At 38.3% G+C, this 14747-nt stretch overlaps 1 protein-coding gene across 1 annotated transcript in view; it reads left to right on the top strand.

Moving 5' to 3' along the window:
• TRHDE (thyrotropin releasing hormone degrading enzyme) overlaps positions 1 to 14747 on the top strand; it is a 934547-nt gene that overhangs the window by 736627 nt on the left and 183173 nt on the right. The window lies entirely within an intron of this gene.

The raw sequence follows: 14747 nt of genomic DNA, 5'->3' as shown, positions 1-14747 counted from the left end.
CCTATTCACTTTCACTCGGGCTTGGAGTTTGCAATAGAAAGCTAAAATCCAGTCAAACATTCGCTCTCCCAGTCCCATCCCCCGGAGCAGTTCCATCATGTACGTCCAGTTGACCCTGGTTAAGATCTTTTCAGCATCCATCAACAGCACTACAGGACCATGCTCGGCCCAGTGTACAATATGCTGGGCTCATATTGTATTATCTCTAGCCTCATGGCCCATCATGAAGCCAGTTTGGGCTTGTTGAACAAGGGCCACTACATGGTCCTGAAGACGAACAGCCAGTAATTTATCCAAGATTTTGCTGTCTGAATTTAACAAAGAAATCATCCTCTAATTAACACAGTGTTGAGGGCCCTTCCCAGTTTTGGGAAGCACTGTAACATGGGGCCAAGGGCCCCTCTGGTGTTGAATGATTAGTGATAATATTAAAATAACGGCAAAGCCGATCAGCTAAAATAGAGAATAGTTTTTTATAATATAAATTAGTAAAGTTGTCTGACCCAGAGCTTTTACTTAAAGGGACACCACATTGCCTAATTCTGCTACTGTTGTAGAACACTCCAACTCCTTAATTATCCTAGGCTAGGGAAAACGGAGGATTTTAAATAGTCCTGCACCCTTTCAGCATGAAATGGTGCTCCAGGAGAGGAAAAGGGAGATGGAATGTTGTAAAAGGAAGAGTAAAACTTCTGGAATGCCGACGAGATGGATAAGGTATCAATTGGATCTACCATTAACCACAAGGCCATGAGCATGACGCAAGGCTTGTTGTTTTTTCAGCATCATAGCCAATAGGTGGGCACACTTGTTTCCATATTCATAGAAATGATTGGCATAAAACCTAAGTTTGTCTCTAGCCCTATGAAGCATTGCAACAGGGAGGATACTATGGCCTTTCTGCCTGTATTGGCCTCTTCATGAGATAGTTGGTGTTTCTACCCATACCCATTGCATGCAATAGACTGTTGCCAATAGATGCCTTGTTCATAAAAGGAACAATCGGCACCCAAATGATAACATTATTCAATGAATACTCCCCAAACCACAACAAAATACAATTTCTGGAATTTATCTTCAACATTTTGGATGACTTCCAAGAGGTCCTTGGAATCCTGGGCTTACTCTCAGATCTTTGATTGAACGCATTCAAGTCCACTTTACATCTTTCATTCATGGCCCTTAAAAGGCTCAAGAAATGTGAGACAATTGATCAAGCTCGAACAGATTCACCAACCCATTACATAGGATTATTCATATTTCTCCCCTATTCATTAAATGTATACCTCTATTGATTAATTATTATTACACCACAGTTATCTTTCTTCTGTACTCATATGGAGATAGGCAGCATTTCTCTTACAGATTATGCTCCCATATACATCTTGTTTACCCTTTTCAACCCTGTACCAAGACCGAGGCATTGGCAGCCTAATGAATCACTTACGGGATGTTGGCGTTGCTACAGGACTAGAAAGCAACGTAAAGCCTGTTTTGACATCAGTTATTTCCCTGGACTCTCACCATTTATGATCTGGGGTGTCCATTAAATTTTAATCAGAGAAAATTTCATTAAGCAGCTTAACAAATTCCAATGGCCTAGACTTAAATAAATTACAGATTTCCTGTCTCAAATCGAAGCACTAAAACTCTCTGAATAAGAAAGACTAGAGACCTGGCAACTAAATTGTCCCACCTGGTTGAACTCTGCCTTACCAAAGCAAAAGTCAACCTTACTCAAAATAAAAGTCACTTCTATTTTTATGGCACCCAATGCAGTAGATCTCTTGCTAGTGCCTTAACCCCTTACGCCAAGTGTATGCTGCAAATTAGCGGCCTCACTGGACTGGGCTTTTTTCTGTGAGGCCACTAATTTGCATACCTGTCATTGTGCTGGGAACGTGCCGCACAGCGTGCTTCAAGCTCAAAATTCAGAGTTTCAGTGAAAGCCCCAAGTCCCGTTCTTACTATCGGGACCCGGAACTCATGATTCCAGGTCACATGATCACTGTGAAAGCTTCTGACTGGATATCACAGTGATCAGTCACTGTGAAGCCCGCCCCTCTTCTTTTCCCTCTCTGAATGGAGGAGAGAGATACTCTAATAAACAAAATAATAAATAAACACATATAATAATAATATAAATAAATAAATAAAAATACCTAGATCAAGTTTTGATCTAGGTCAGTGCCAGGGTTAGTGTTTGGGTCAAGGTAAGGGTCAGGATTTTTTTTTTTTTTTTAATTTGTAAATTAGTATCAGTGTCAGTTAGTGGCAGGATAAAAAAAGCTAAATGTGCTCTTGCTCTATTGTTTCTGGGCCATACTACAGGTACAAACAACAACTAACATACACATACAGTATGTTGTATCGCTGCAATCATCAGGAGCAGGAGAAATTATTTTGGGTTGTTCTTTGGTGGTTGGTTATGGTAGTAGCAAGAAATATACAACTAAATTTAAAAATATATATATATTTTTTTTACTATTTCGGGTCAGTTTTCCTTTGATAGTAAAAAAAAGAATCAGAAGATATCCATGACTATTTACCACCAAATGAAAGCCCAATTTGTCCTGAAAAAACAAGGTATCTGGATGCACAAAACAGTTGTGATGATATGTACAGTTTTGCTAACACATGTCAAAGTTGCAAAATTGTGCTTAGTCTTTAAGATTTGTTTTACCCTTAGGCACGAAGGGGTTAAAGGATAAATCTTTTCGGGCAGAATTTCACTTTTCATAATAAATAGAAGCGTTTTCCAATGGCATTTTTGTCCCAGCCATCCCATTGTGCTTTCCTCTCACTTACCTTATGCACTGTCTGTTTATTTGAATTTTTGAAATGATTTTCAGATTCCATTACTTCCTATAGATAATCTCTCAGCATTCACTTCCTGTAGACCATTCCCCAGAAGCCTTCACTTCCTTGTTACACCACAGAAGAGGGTGTGATGGGGTATGTTCACCACTCTGGACCACACCTCCTTCATTACAATACTACCTTCCACCCATTTTCTATACAATCTGATTGTACAATCTCCTTTAGATCTCCTATCAGCTATGTAGTACAAGGGCCTGTCTAACTTGATACAAATTGAATAGATTGTTCAGGTGTGTTCTCCTATTCCATAGTTCTGGTAAATCTGAACGAGATTGTACAGTGATTGTACAATCAGATTGCATAGTGTATGGCCATCTTTATACAAGTACATAGGAGGATGCAGGCACTCCTCAGGCACCATTCACATCTCCATGTAGCGGAATCTCACATTCCCACATGCATCTGTTTTGGGTGTTTTGGAGCGTTTTCACCTGTCACGCATAGGGCTGCCCATTCACTTGAATGGGCTGCCCTACACGCAACAAAAGCTCCAGTACTTTTTTTGCAGAACATGGTGTGTTACCACAGTTTTTGGTGCATTTGCCACACTTGGGGTGCCTTTAACATGTAATGAAAAAAAAATATGATGCACATTTGCAGCGTGTTTCTGAGACACCTGGCAAAGCATGCATTTTCTGTGCAGTTTGCCATGCATTAAGAAACACACAGATGTGAATGGAACTTCATTGTTGGGGTGTAAACAAACCAATTTCACTTTCAAGCCCCATTCACATCTAGAGTAGTGGGATCGCATGTTCTTTGGCTCATTTTTTCAATGACACACATAGCTTTTTAAGAAATATGGCAATGGCTAAGGTAAGGCCTTGTTTTAAAATCAAAGAAATCTTTTATTTTTCTGCAACCAAGGTACATTAATGGTATATCGGCACATAGGGGAGCTGGATTTTAGAAAAAAAAACTAAACAAAAGGTGAACTTAGCCTTTAAGACCAAAATGCTATGAACCTTTATAATATACCTCCAAAATGGGGGATAGGAAAGTACTCCTTAATGACATTGCGGATACCTTCAAGAATTACTATGCAACTCTTTACAACCTCCCATATCACCAGGCACACCATGTAGAATCAAACTTAGAAGGTATATGAACATACCTCAGAAATTAGAGCTAACCATCAAACAAACCATGTGTGACAAAGCCTTCTCCTAACCGTATTTGTTCCACATTCTCTCTCAAGATTTACTAGCAGAAATGAGCTCCCTGCAAGACAACCATCTTATGCCACTTTTTCCCCATATTTAGAGAACGAGACCCTCATCCACATTTCCAGTCTCAAGAGCATGTGGGGGGAAACATATATGCATCTGAAAGGCGATTTTAGAATAGAGCCCCCAGAATCTACAGGGAATATTTATACTAGTGATGAGTGAGTGTGCTTGGATTCAATTTGTGAGCTGTTGACTGAACTCATTGGAAATTGCAAACTTCTTTTCATACCCTGTTAAAGTAAAAATGTAGACCATTTTCAAGGCTAATAGGCAAAGAATTGTCAAACAAAGGGCATGGGTACCTGGGCACTGCTGAGTGGACAGTGCAAAAGAAGTATTAAAAAGTAGTGTTCTTCAGGAAAATGGTCCTCTTGATATGCAATGTTGAAGGTAACATTGGGAGAACACCAATCTTTGGTGATGTGTGTTGTTACAAAACTGTACACATACACAGCCACATAGGTTGAACTGGATGGACTATTGTCTTTATTCAACCTTACCAACTATGTAACTATGTACAGTTGCGACAGACAGCTCAGATACAATATATGCTGGCATCTCAAGACTACAAGGATGCTACTTTGTATCCTGTACCTTGGTGACCAGGATAGCATAGTCTCCCCCCCCCCCTTCTCCTCAGTATGATTTTGCTCCTAGATAATCAGCCACCATGTGATCAGTCACTGCCAATAGGTGCACCACTACTGCTCCTCCTTTCACCGATGGGATGCTCAGAAATACCTAGTTCATGGGACGGTATCCTGACAGCGGTCTGGAAATTAGTTACACAGGTTCCTCTGTTGCGCATCCTCCAGATGTTTCAACCTCTGCTCCTTCTGCAGAACAGAAGGAATCAAGAGTTGCCAACCAGTAATGGTCCCTCTCCTTGATGCCACAAATGCTGGGGTCCCTTTGCAGGCTTTGGAGCATAAGGTAGCCCATGCACTACAAATTACTGGAAGAGGAGACGTCTAAGTTCTCCGTGTCACCAAGGACAACATTGTCCTGAGCTGCCACCACACAGAAAAGTACTATTTCTGGGGTGTACATTGTCTGAGCTGCCACCCCATAGCGAAGTACTACTCCTGGATTTTGGGAGGCATGAAATCCACCCCTGGAAGACTGTTCTATGAAATATTAAGCATCAATGCCCCCACTAATACTTTTGGCAATATAGTGTATATACAGTTAGGTCCATATATATTTGGGCACAATTTTCATACTTTTGGCTCTATATGCCACCAGAATAAATTAAACTGAAACAATCCAAATGAATTTGAAGTGCAGACTTTAAGCTTTAATTCAAGGCATTGAACATAAATATGAAGTACAAATTTTAGGAACTGCAACCAGTTTTATACACAGTCCCTCCATTTTCAGGGGCTCAAATGTACAGTCAGGTCCATAAATATTGGGACATCGACACAATTCTAACATTTTTGGCTCTATACACCACCACAATGGATTTGAAATAAAATGAACAAGATGTGCTTTAACTGCAGACTGTCAGCTTTAATTTGAGGGTATTTACATCCAAATCAGGTGAACGGTGTAGGAATTACAACAGTTTGCATATATGCCTCCCACTTGTTAAGGGACCAAAAGTAATGGGACAGAATAATAATCATAAATCAAACTTTCACTTTTTAATACTTGGTTGCAAATCCTTTGCAGTCAATTACAGCCTGAAGTCTGGAACGCATAGACATTAGCAGACGCTGGGTTTCATCCCTGGTGATGCTCTGCCAGGCCTCTACTGCAACTGTCTTCAGTTCCTGCTTGTTCTTGGGGCATTTTCCCTTCAGTTTTGTCTTCAGCAAGTGAAATACATGCTCAATCGGATTCAGGTCAGGTGATTGACTTGGCCATTGCATAACATTCCATTTCTTTCCCTTAAAATACTCTTTGGTTGCTTTTGCAGTATGCTTTGGGTCATTGTCCATCTGCACTGTGAAGCGGCGTCCAATGAGTTCTGAAGCATTTGGCTGAATATGAGCAGATAATATTGCCCGAAACACTTCAGAATTCATCCTGCTGCTTTTGTCAGCAGTCACATCATCAATAAATACAAGAGAACCAGTTCCATTGGCAGCCATACACGCCCACGCCATGACACTACCACCACCATGCTTCACTGATGAGATGGTATGCTTAGGATCATGAGCAGTTCCTTTCCTTCTCCATACTCTTCTCTTCCCATCACTCTGGTACAAGTTGATCTTGGTCTCATCTGTCCATAGGATGTTGTTCCAGAACTGTGAAGGCTTTTTTAGATGTCGTTTGGCAAACTCTAATCTGGTCTTCCTGTTTTTGAGGCTCACCAATGGTTTACATCTTGTGGTGAACCCTCTGTATTCACTCTGGTGAAGTCTTCTCTTGATTGTTGACTTTGACACACATACACCTACCTCCTGGAGAGTGTTCTTGATTTGGCCGACTGTTGTGAAGGGTGTTCTTCGGTCATCCACCACAGTTGTTTTCCATGGTCTTCTGGGTCTTTTGGTGTTGCTGAGCTCACCGGTGCTTTCCTTCTTTTTAAGAATGTTCCAAACAGTTGTTTTGGCCACGCCTAATGTTTTTGCTATCTCTCTGATGGGTGTGGTTTTTTTCAGCCTAATGATGGCTTGCTTCACTGATAGTGACAGCTCTTTGGATCTCATCTTGAGAGTTGACAGCAACAGATTCCAAATGCAAATAGCACACTTGAAATGAACTTTGGACTTTTTATCTGCTCATTGTAATTGGGATAATGAGGGAATAACACACCTGGCCATGGAACAGCTGAGAAGCCAATTGTCCCATTACTTTTGGTCCCCTAACAAGTGGGAGGCACATATGCAAACTGTTGTAATTTCTACACTGTTCACCTGATTTGGATGTAAATACCCTCAAATTAAAGCTGACAGTCTGCAGTTAAAGCACATCTTGTTTGTTTCATTTCAAATCCATTGTGGTGGTGTATAGAGCCAAAAATGTTAGAATTGTGTCGATGTCCCAATATTTATGGACCTGACTGTAATTGGACAAATTAAAATAATTATAAATAAAATGTTAAGTTTTAATATTTTGTAGAGAATCCTTTACTGGCAATGGCTGCCTGAAGTCTGGAAGCCATAGACATTACTAAAGACTGGGTTTCCTCATTTCTGATGCTTTTCCAGGCTCTAACTGCAGCTGTCTTCAGTTGTTCTTTGTGGGTCTTTCTGCCTTTAGTTTTGCCTTCAGCAAGTGAAATGCTACATACTCTCAAATTATACCTGGGAGTGTGCACTTTCAGCCCATATCCATTATATAACTATAGCTTGAATATGTTTTGGTAATTACCTGAACAAAATCTAAAATTGTGCCTGTGTCCAAATATACATGGAACTAACTGTGTGTGTGTATATATATATATATATATATATATATATATATATATATATATGTGTGTGTGTTTATATACAGTATATATTGGAAGTAAAATGGAAATTGATGTTCAGAGGAGTCATTAGATGAGCCCATGTGATTGGAGGATTCGGTAAGGTGTGTGGAGTGATTGCTTTCAGCATATTTCATGTGGTGGAATACCATAAGGGTCTTAAAGGGACAGGCATGTTGAAAGCTTACTTGATGTGAATAGTAGAGTATATTATTTATTTATTTTATTATGCATTATTGGGTTGCATTATTGCCTCTGATTTGCTTTTTGGGGTTCCGGATACCCACCTGGAATAAGGTGTGAGGAATCCCCCCGGAAAGGATATTGCATTGCAGATGAAGAGCTTGGAGTGGTATTTTAAAAGTCTACACATATGTTTTTATGTTTGCACAAATTTTTATGAAATAAAATTGTATTACACTATATAGTTTATTTTTGAGACTGAATATTTGGAAGAGAGACTTTTATTGTGAGTTTAATGAAATCGGTGATTGAAGAAATGTGCTTTATGTGGACAAGAAGGTAACACTTGGAGGATTTTTTGAACCTTTTAAGCGCTGTTTTTAGCATATATCTTACACCTCACTGGGGTGGTGGAGGTTTTCAGCTGCTAAGGGATTGTGACATTCACACTTTGGTGCGCTAACATTCGATATCCATACTCTAGTTCATTGTTTGTTTTGTGATGGCTGTCACTGTAGAGTTCCTTGTCCCTTGTATAAGAATTCTAAATTGTCCTTACACTGAGCTTCATAGGACACTAACTGATAGTGAGAGAAGCATCTGACTTTTCTCTGTTTATAGGCTATATGTACAGGCTAAGGGTGTTTACTAAATATAATGGGCCTGTGTGCAAGATCATAAGTCACTTCCTCAAGACTCTATGCTACACCACTCTATGCTTTGGGTGCATATACACTATCCATAGTGCAGTTACCCCTAAAGATACCATTAAAATAGCCAATTGTTGTCACCAGATAGCAGGAAGTGTCTAAAAATGGACTTGAATGATAGGTTTACTAGGAATTATTTTACTGAAAACTGCTGTCCTGAAAAAACTGAAAATGTCTTGAAACTACATCAATATGATAGAGCTTATTTTTTAGTGATTGGGTTTTTATATATACTTAAGTTTACAACTCTTGAAAAGTATATAACATGCTAACTATATATTTAAGTTGGTAAGGGTGTTTTAGTTTTAGCATTTATGGAAGGTTTTTCAATGCTGCACAATAGGTCTGCTTTAATGCTAAACATTTATTAAACTCATGATTGCTAATATCTGCTTTGTATGCACTTTTACAATACCAGAGAAAGGAAAACCTGTCATTTCAAAGCCTAATGTAAAGGTTCAGCTTACTGATAATATGTCACATATAAAATAAATTATGTTCTGTACTAACGTTTTTACTAAAACTTTTGCACATTCTACATTTTTTTTAGCAGCTAAATACTGTATATATCTAAAATGTCATATTATGTTCCCCAAATCCAATGCATATCAGAACATAAACAGAAATGGCTAAGAGTATGAGCAAGTTAAGGATTTTTTTTTTGCATTGCACATCTGTCATATGGGGAAGGGGGGGGGGGGTTTGGGGACAAAAATATAAAGATGATATAATTTATTGTGTTGTGCCATTGTATAGTTAGCTGGCAGAGTAAGTTTAAGTTGAACATGTCCAAAATACATGTTTGCTATTTTACAATCCAAAGGATTTTTCATTTTGTACAGTCAGTCTTCTGATTTACAGCTGCCACACTGCACAGCGAGGAAGCTTTGATTGTTCAATTTTACTTCTTTCTGGATCACCTCACTGCTAATTGCACAGTGATGAAATATGTATTTCAACTTTGTGTTAAGTCACTAACTTAAAATTCAAGCCTCAACAAAAAAATAAATAAAAACAATTTAAATTACATTGATGCACAAGTTTCAAGAGCACATTAACACTAAATATATTTAATTTGTGGTGACGATTCTGTGATTTGTTTAAATAAAATTGTGCAGACCACACATACTATACGGTATATATAAAACAATCAATAACATATCATGTGTACACAGTATATAAGTTTTGCAACTTTTACATGTGGAAATATAACTCTACATATCTTCACAGGTGGACTATAACTTTTTTTTTGTTGGAGAGGTTGGGCTTTCATTTGGTATTAAATGGTAACCACTAGAGCTCTGGACGATTTTGCCCTCTTCATGGCCATGCCATTTTTCCCTATTTAGCGCTGTACTATTTAACTGGTAATTTAACAGTCATGCAATGTTGTACCTAAATGAAATTTATATAATTTTTTTAAAAAAGTATAGATTTCTTTTGGTGGCTTTTATTCACCACTGGGTTTTTATTTCTTGTGAGATAAATGAAGAAAGGCTGAAAATTACAAGGAAAAAAAGAAATTATATATATATTTATATAAATTTACTTTTTGCTATAAAACATATTCAATAAGAAATTAAGAAAATTAATTTCTTCATAAATTGTGACCAAAATGTGTTCTGCTACGTGTTTTTAATAAAAAAAAACCCCAAAAGGGTATATTGATTGGTTTGTGTGAAAGTTATAGTATGTACAAACTATGGGATATACAGTATTGGAATTATTATTTATTTATCTATTTATTTACGCTAATAATGCAGTGATCAGTGACTTATAAAGGGACTGCGATAGTGTAGCAGGAGATCTGGCATGAACTGATGCTGAGAGGAATTGACTAACTGTCACTGACATCTCCAGTGACACTAATACAATGATCAGTGATAGTAATATACACTGTCACTGTACTAATGACACTGACTGGGAAGGGGTTAACATCTAGGGCGATCAAGGGGTTATATGTGTTATACGATCTGCAGGTGCCGCCCATGAATCATTGGCCAGGACCTGCTGACAGATTTCCACTGTGTATAATTACAGCAAGCATAGGGGGGCATGTGCTGAAACCTGGAAACATGCAGTACTTTGCTTTGCCTGCACAGGCCACCCTTCTGCAGTACATTGCAGAAGTGGATAATGGATATTTCCTGATTTTGTTTGATTATGTAAAGAAAACTGACCAAAAATACTAAAAAAATAGTTTTTTGAACTTTTGATATATGTAGTTATGCCATTACCACGTAACACCAAAAAACCCTGCAAAATAAATGCTCCTACTCCTGAAGATCACGGCAATACCACATACTATATGTTTGTATTTTTGTCCTATGTAGTGGTAGTAGACCAAAGAAACAGTGGTGTGCATATATTTTTCTTGTTTTTATGTTTGTCTTACCTACACCCTGTTCCAAATTATTATGCAAATTATATTTTTCTCATTTACCTAAATTGATCCGATGCATGGATCTGGCAGAAATCTTCAACAATGTGCCTTTATCTGCACGAACCCCTCTGTGCTCTGAATCAGCCACATATCTCTTAATAGTGCGATGATCATGCTTAAGTTTTTGTGAAATATCTAATGTTTTCATACCTCGTCCAAGGCATTGAACTATTTCACTCTTTTCGGCAGCAGAGAGATCCTTTTTCTTCCCCATATTGCTTGAAAATGGTGCTCTGCTTAATAATGTGGAACACCCTCCTTTAGTAGTTTTTCCTTAAATTGGGCTGACTGGCCAATCTAATTATCACAGGTGTCCGAGATTGTTTTCAGTGATCAAAAGAGCCCTGACACACAATGCCATCCATGTGTTAAACTGAAAAACAAAATATTTAATCTTTATGACACTTAAATAGAATTTGCATAATAATTTGGAACACGGTGTAAACACACTGACACTAACACTTGCACTGAAGCACTGAAGCTTAGGTTTTTCTTACCTAAAACACACTGACCCTAACACTAACTGACACAATCACTGCCATTGACATTAACTGACACTAACACTAACTGACATTTACATTGCCACTAACTGACACTACCCAACACTGACACTAGCTAGAGGTAAAGTCTGTTGTTTCATATCTTCGCAAAGTAGAAACAACACAGGGATGGGCTACAGAGACTATCACAGCGATCATGGATCAGAATCCAATTCCTCCTCCATTAGTAGCAGACCCAGGGCTGTCACCAATAGCCTGGTCTAAGTGCTGAAAATGTGCTTTCAGCACAAACATTGGAAAATACAGTACTGTACAAAGGTTTTAGGCAGGTGTGCAAAAATGCTGTAAATTTAGAAAGCTTTCAGAAATAGAAGTGTTATTAGTTTATTTTTGTCAGTAAACAAATGTGTAAAAATAAATGAACAGAAGCGAGAATCAAATCAAGTCTCTTTACCTTCAAAACAACATCAATTCTTCTAGGTACACATGCATGCAGTTTTTGAAAGAACTCAGCTGGGAGGTTTTTCCAAACATCTTGGAGAACTAACCACAGATCTTCTGTGGAAGTAGGCTGCCTCATATACTTGTCTTTTTATGTAATCCGAAACAGACAGACTCGCTGATGTCGAGATCAGGGCTCTGTGGGGGCTAAATCATCACTTCGAGGGCTTGTTTTTTTTTATGCTGTAGATTCTTATAGACATTGGCTGTATGTTTGGGGTCATTGTAATGCTGTAGAATAAATGTTGGGCCAACCTACCTAAATTTGGGACAGGGCAGCCACATGATTTCTTCCAAACACCTCCCAGTAATGATCGTTCTCCAGCGCATGGCCCACCATGTATCCCAGGCTGTAGGCATCCAAATCCAGAATGGCTGGTGCCACCAGGTAGATGAGAGGGAGCCGAGTAGACATGTATCCGCTCTACCTCCCTCCTTCATGCTGACCCAGAAGCAATGTGTAAAATGCCACTTCCAAGTCCCCTTTTCACTTACCCCAGCCTATACGGCTGGGAAGAATCTAATGCAGTGCAATCTGCACTGCGTTAGAGTCATTTGAGGACAGGTGAGGATTGGTTCAGGCACACACAGGACACTTCAGTTGCCTTGTGCAATGTCTGGAATTCACAAAAAAAGAAAATAGTGCTGGGTCTTGATTTTTGCATTGCTAAATACGCCCCATAGATGGGAAGTCAGATTTGATTTTTTTACAGCCCTTCCCATATTTATCTTTCTCGTATTTAGCTAGTTTCAAACTGATCAGAGTAGCTGCATTTTTAGAGTTAAAACCAGGGGTGTTGAACCTTTTGAATGGTGAGGGCCACTTGAAGCAGAACTTTACCCATAACAACTTGATAAAACATAATGTTCTCCAGCAAGGAACATACATTCCACATTAATAATTATGCCACCAAACTTAGTGTGTTATGTAAATTGTCTTCAGCATTGTACCTCTCTCTTCTTGCTGGAGGCTGCCATTTTGCTGAAGCCCAGAGCACCTGAGCAGCAGTAAATCATAAAGCGGAACTAAACCCACGATTTAACAGTTTCACAAAAACAGTTACATTACTGGAATGCTGGGATTGCTTTGTGTCACATTTGCTTGTGTCCTCAACTAAACTGTCAAACCACCAAATAGCTGGTGTTATAACTGATCACATGTGCAGCACCATGGCAGTTTCAGATGAAACAGAAGCAGCTTGCTTGACTGTAAAGAATAGGAGGGTTTAATTCTGCTTTAAGTTGGTCAGCAGATTGGCGTCTAGAAATTCGTCATTGTCTAAAAATATAACATGAACTGAACTTGTGCAGAGCAGAGTGAGACAATGTATTTACTGAATTTTAAACAGTATATACACTTATTTTTAATGTTTTACATAGCTATACCTGCACAAGGGCCAGCCTGAAGCGATGTAACAAGCCATAAGTTTCTGACTAAAGGTCCACTTTAAGGGATTTGGTACCTGGTTGCAGGCCACAATGAAATAAAATGATTCAGAATATAGAATTTTTAATTTTGAACAGCATAATGAAGATTTTAAACAACAATCAGGATCATAATGTTTGGTGGGACCAATCCCCATTGGCTGTTTACCCACTGTTTAATAACAATCACAAAAACCATATTTTTTACTAACCAGACCACTATTAATCCCACTCTCACGCTCAGGTGAGTTCTAAAAAAAAAATTTCCAAAACAGTGTTGCAGCCTTCACTATATCATGGTCTTTGCAGCCAACACTTGCCAAAACAGGGACAGTGGGCAATCTAAACAAAAACCCCAACAGACCAAGGAAGCACATGCCCTAGTAGAAAAATAAACTTCTTTAAGCAAAGATAAAATTACATATAATGCACTCACATGCTCCTGGATTGACACTCATAACACAACTGCAACAATCCACCTTCAGAACCCCTGTAATGATAACACTAGATGTAATCCACTCAGCTAAAGGCTCCTCTCCCCATGTCTGTGTGTAAGGAAGGAAAGAGAAGATCGTGGAGAAGGCCGCAAAAGTTACTTGTGTATGACAGTTGCCGGGATTATGTAGGACCAGCAATCTTTCAGTAAAGCAGCGTGCACCCAAAGAAAGCTGTGTGGGTTGCCATAGGTTTGAGGTCGCGGGCCATTGGTTGAGCATACCTGGTTTACATCTACTTACATTTTTGGAAGCTTAATGCAGTAGCAAAATTAGTAATGAATTTATGAAAGCTTTATGTTGCCATGTCAATACCTAAAATGACATTTTCGTACGAGTAATGTCAGGTTTGGATTCTATCTTTTAGCATGGCTACACAGTGGGCATGATTAACTAAAAATATGTTGATAAAATGTCGTGTCAATGCATCCAAATACCAGGTTGAACACAAGATGTTTGTGTAACTATACATTCTTTAAGCCAGTGCTACTTTATTAACTTCAGATTTGAGGAAGGAATGCCAGGGATAACATTGCACTTCAAGATTTTTTTTTTACTGTAAAAATGAAGGGTCCTTTAATCAGATGTTTTGGAAGTAATCCTCCTTTTTAAAGGTTAAAAGGCTAAACAGTAGGCAGTGCAAATATAACAATTTTATGTTTTTTGCTTAAATCAGCAAAACTGTTTGTTACAAATTAAAATTAGTCTTTGAAAAAATACATGCACGATAATGAAATAGCCCTGCTTTAAACTTGCACTGACTTTAAAAATATGGCCCCATGAATGAACTCATTGAAAACAATTTAAATGGATAAAAGGATTAATATAGTTAAATAATCATATAATCATTTTTGCTGAGCTTACCTTTTATGTGGTTCAGTAATGAACATTATTATTTTTAATAGTAAAAAATATATTGTTCTATACCTCTTATAATATTCTGTTTGCATATGTTTGTTCC

This window comes from Staurois parvus, unplaced genomic scaffold (assembly GCF_062004578.1).
Source record: "Staurois parvus isolate SC_StPar_1 unplaced genomic scaffold, SC_StPar_1.0 ptg000147l, whole genome shotgun sequence".
NCBI classification, from domain to species: domain Eukaryota; kingdom Metazoa; phylum Chordata; class Amphibia; order Anura; family Ranidae; genus Staurois; species Staurois parvus.
The sequence above is the reverse complement of the archived record's forward strand: the minus strand, read 5'-3'. Positions and strand labels throughout refer to the sequence as shown.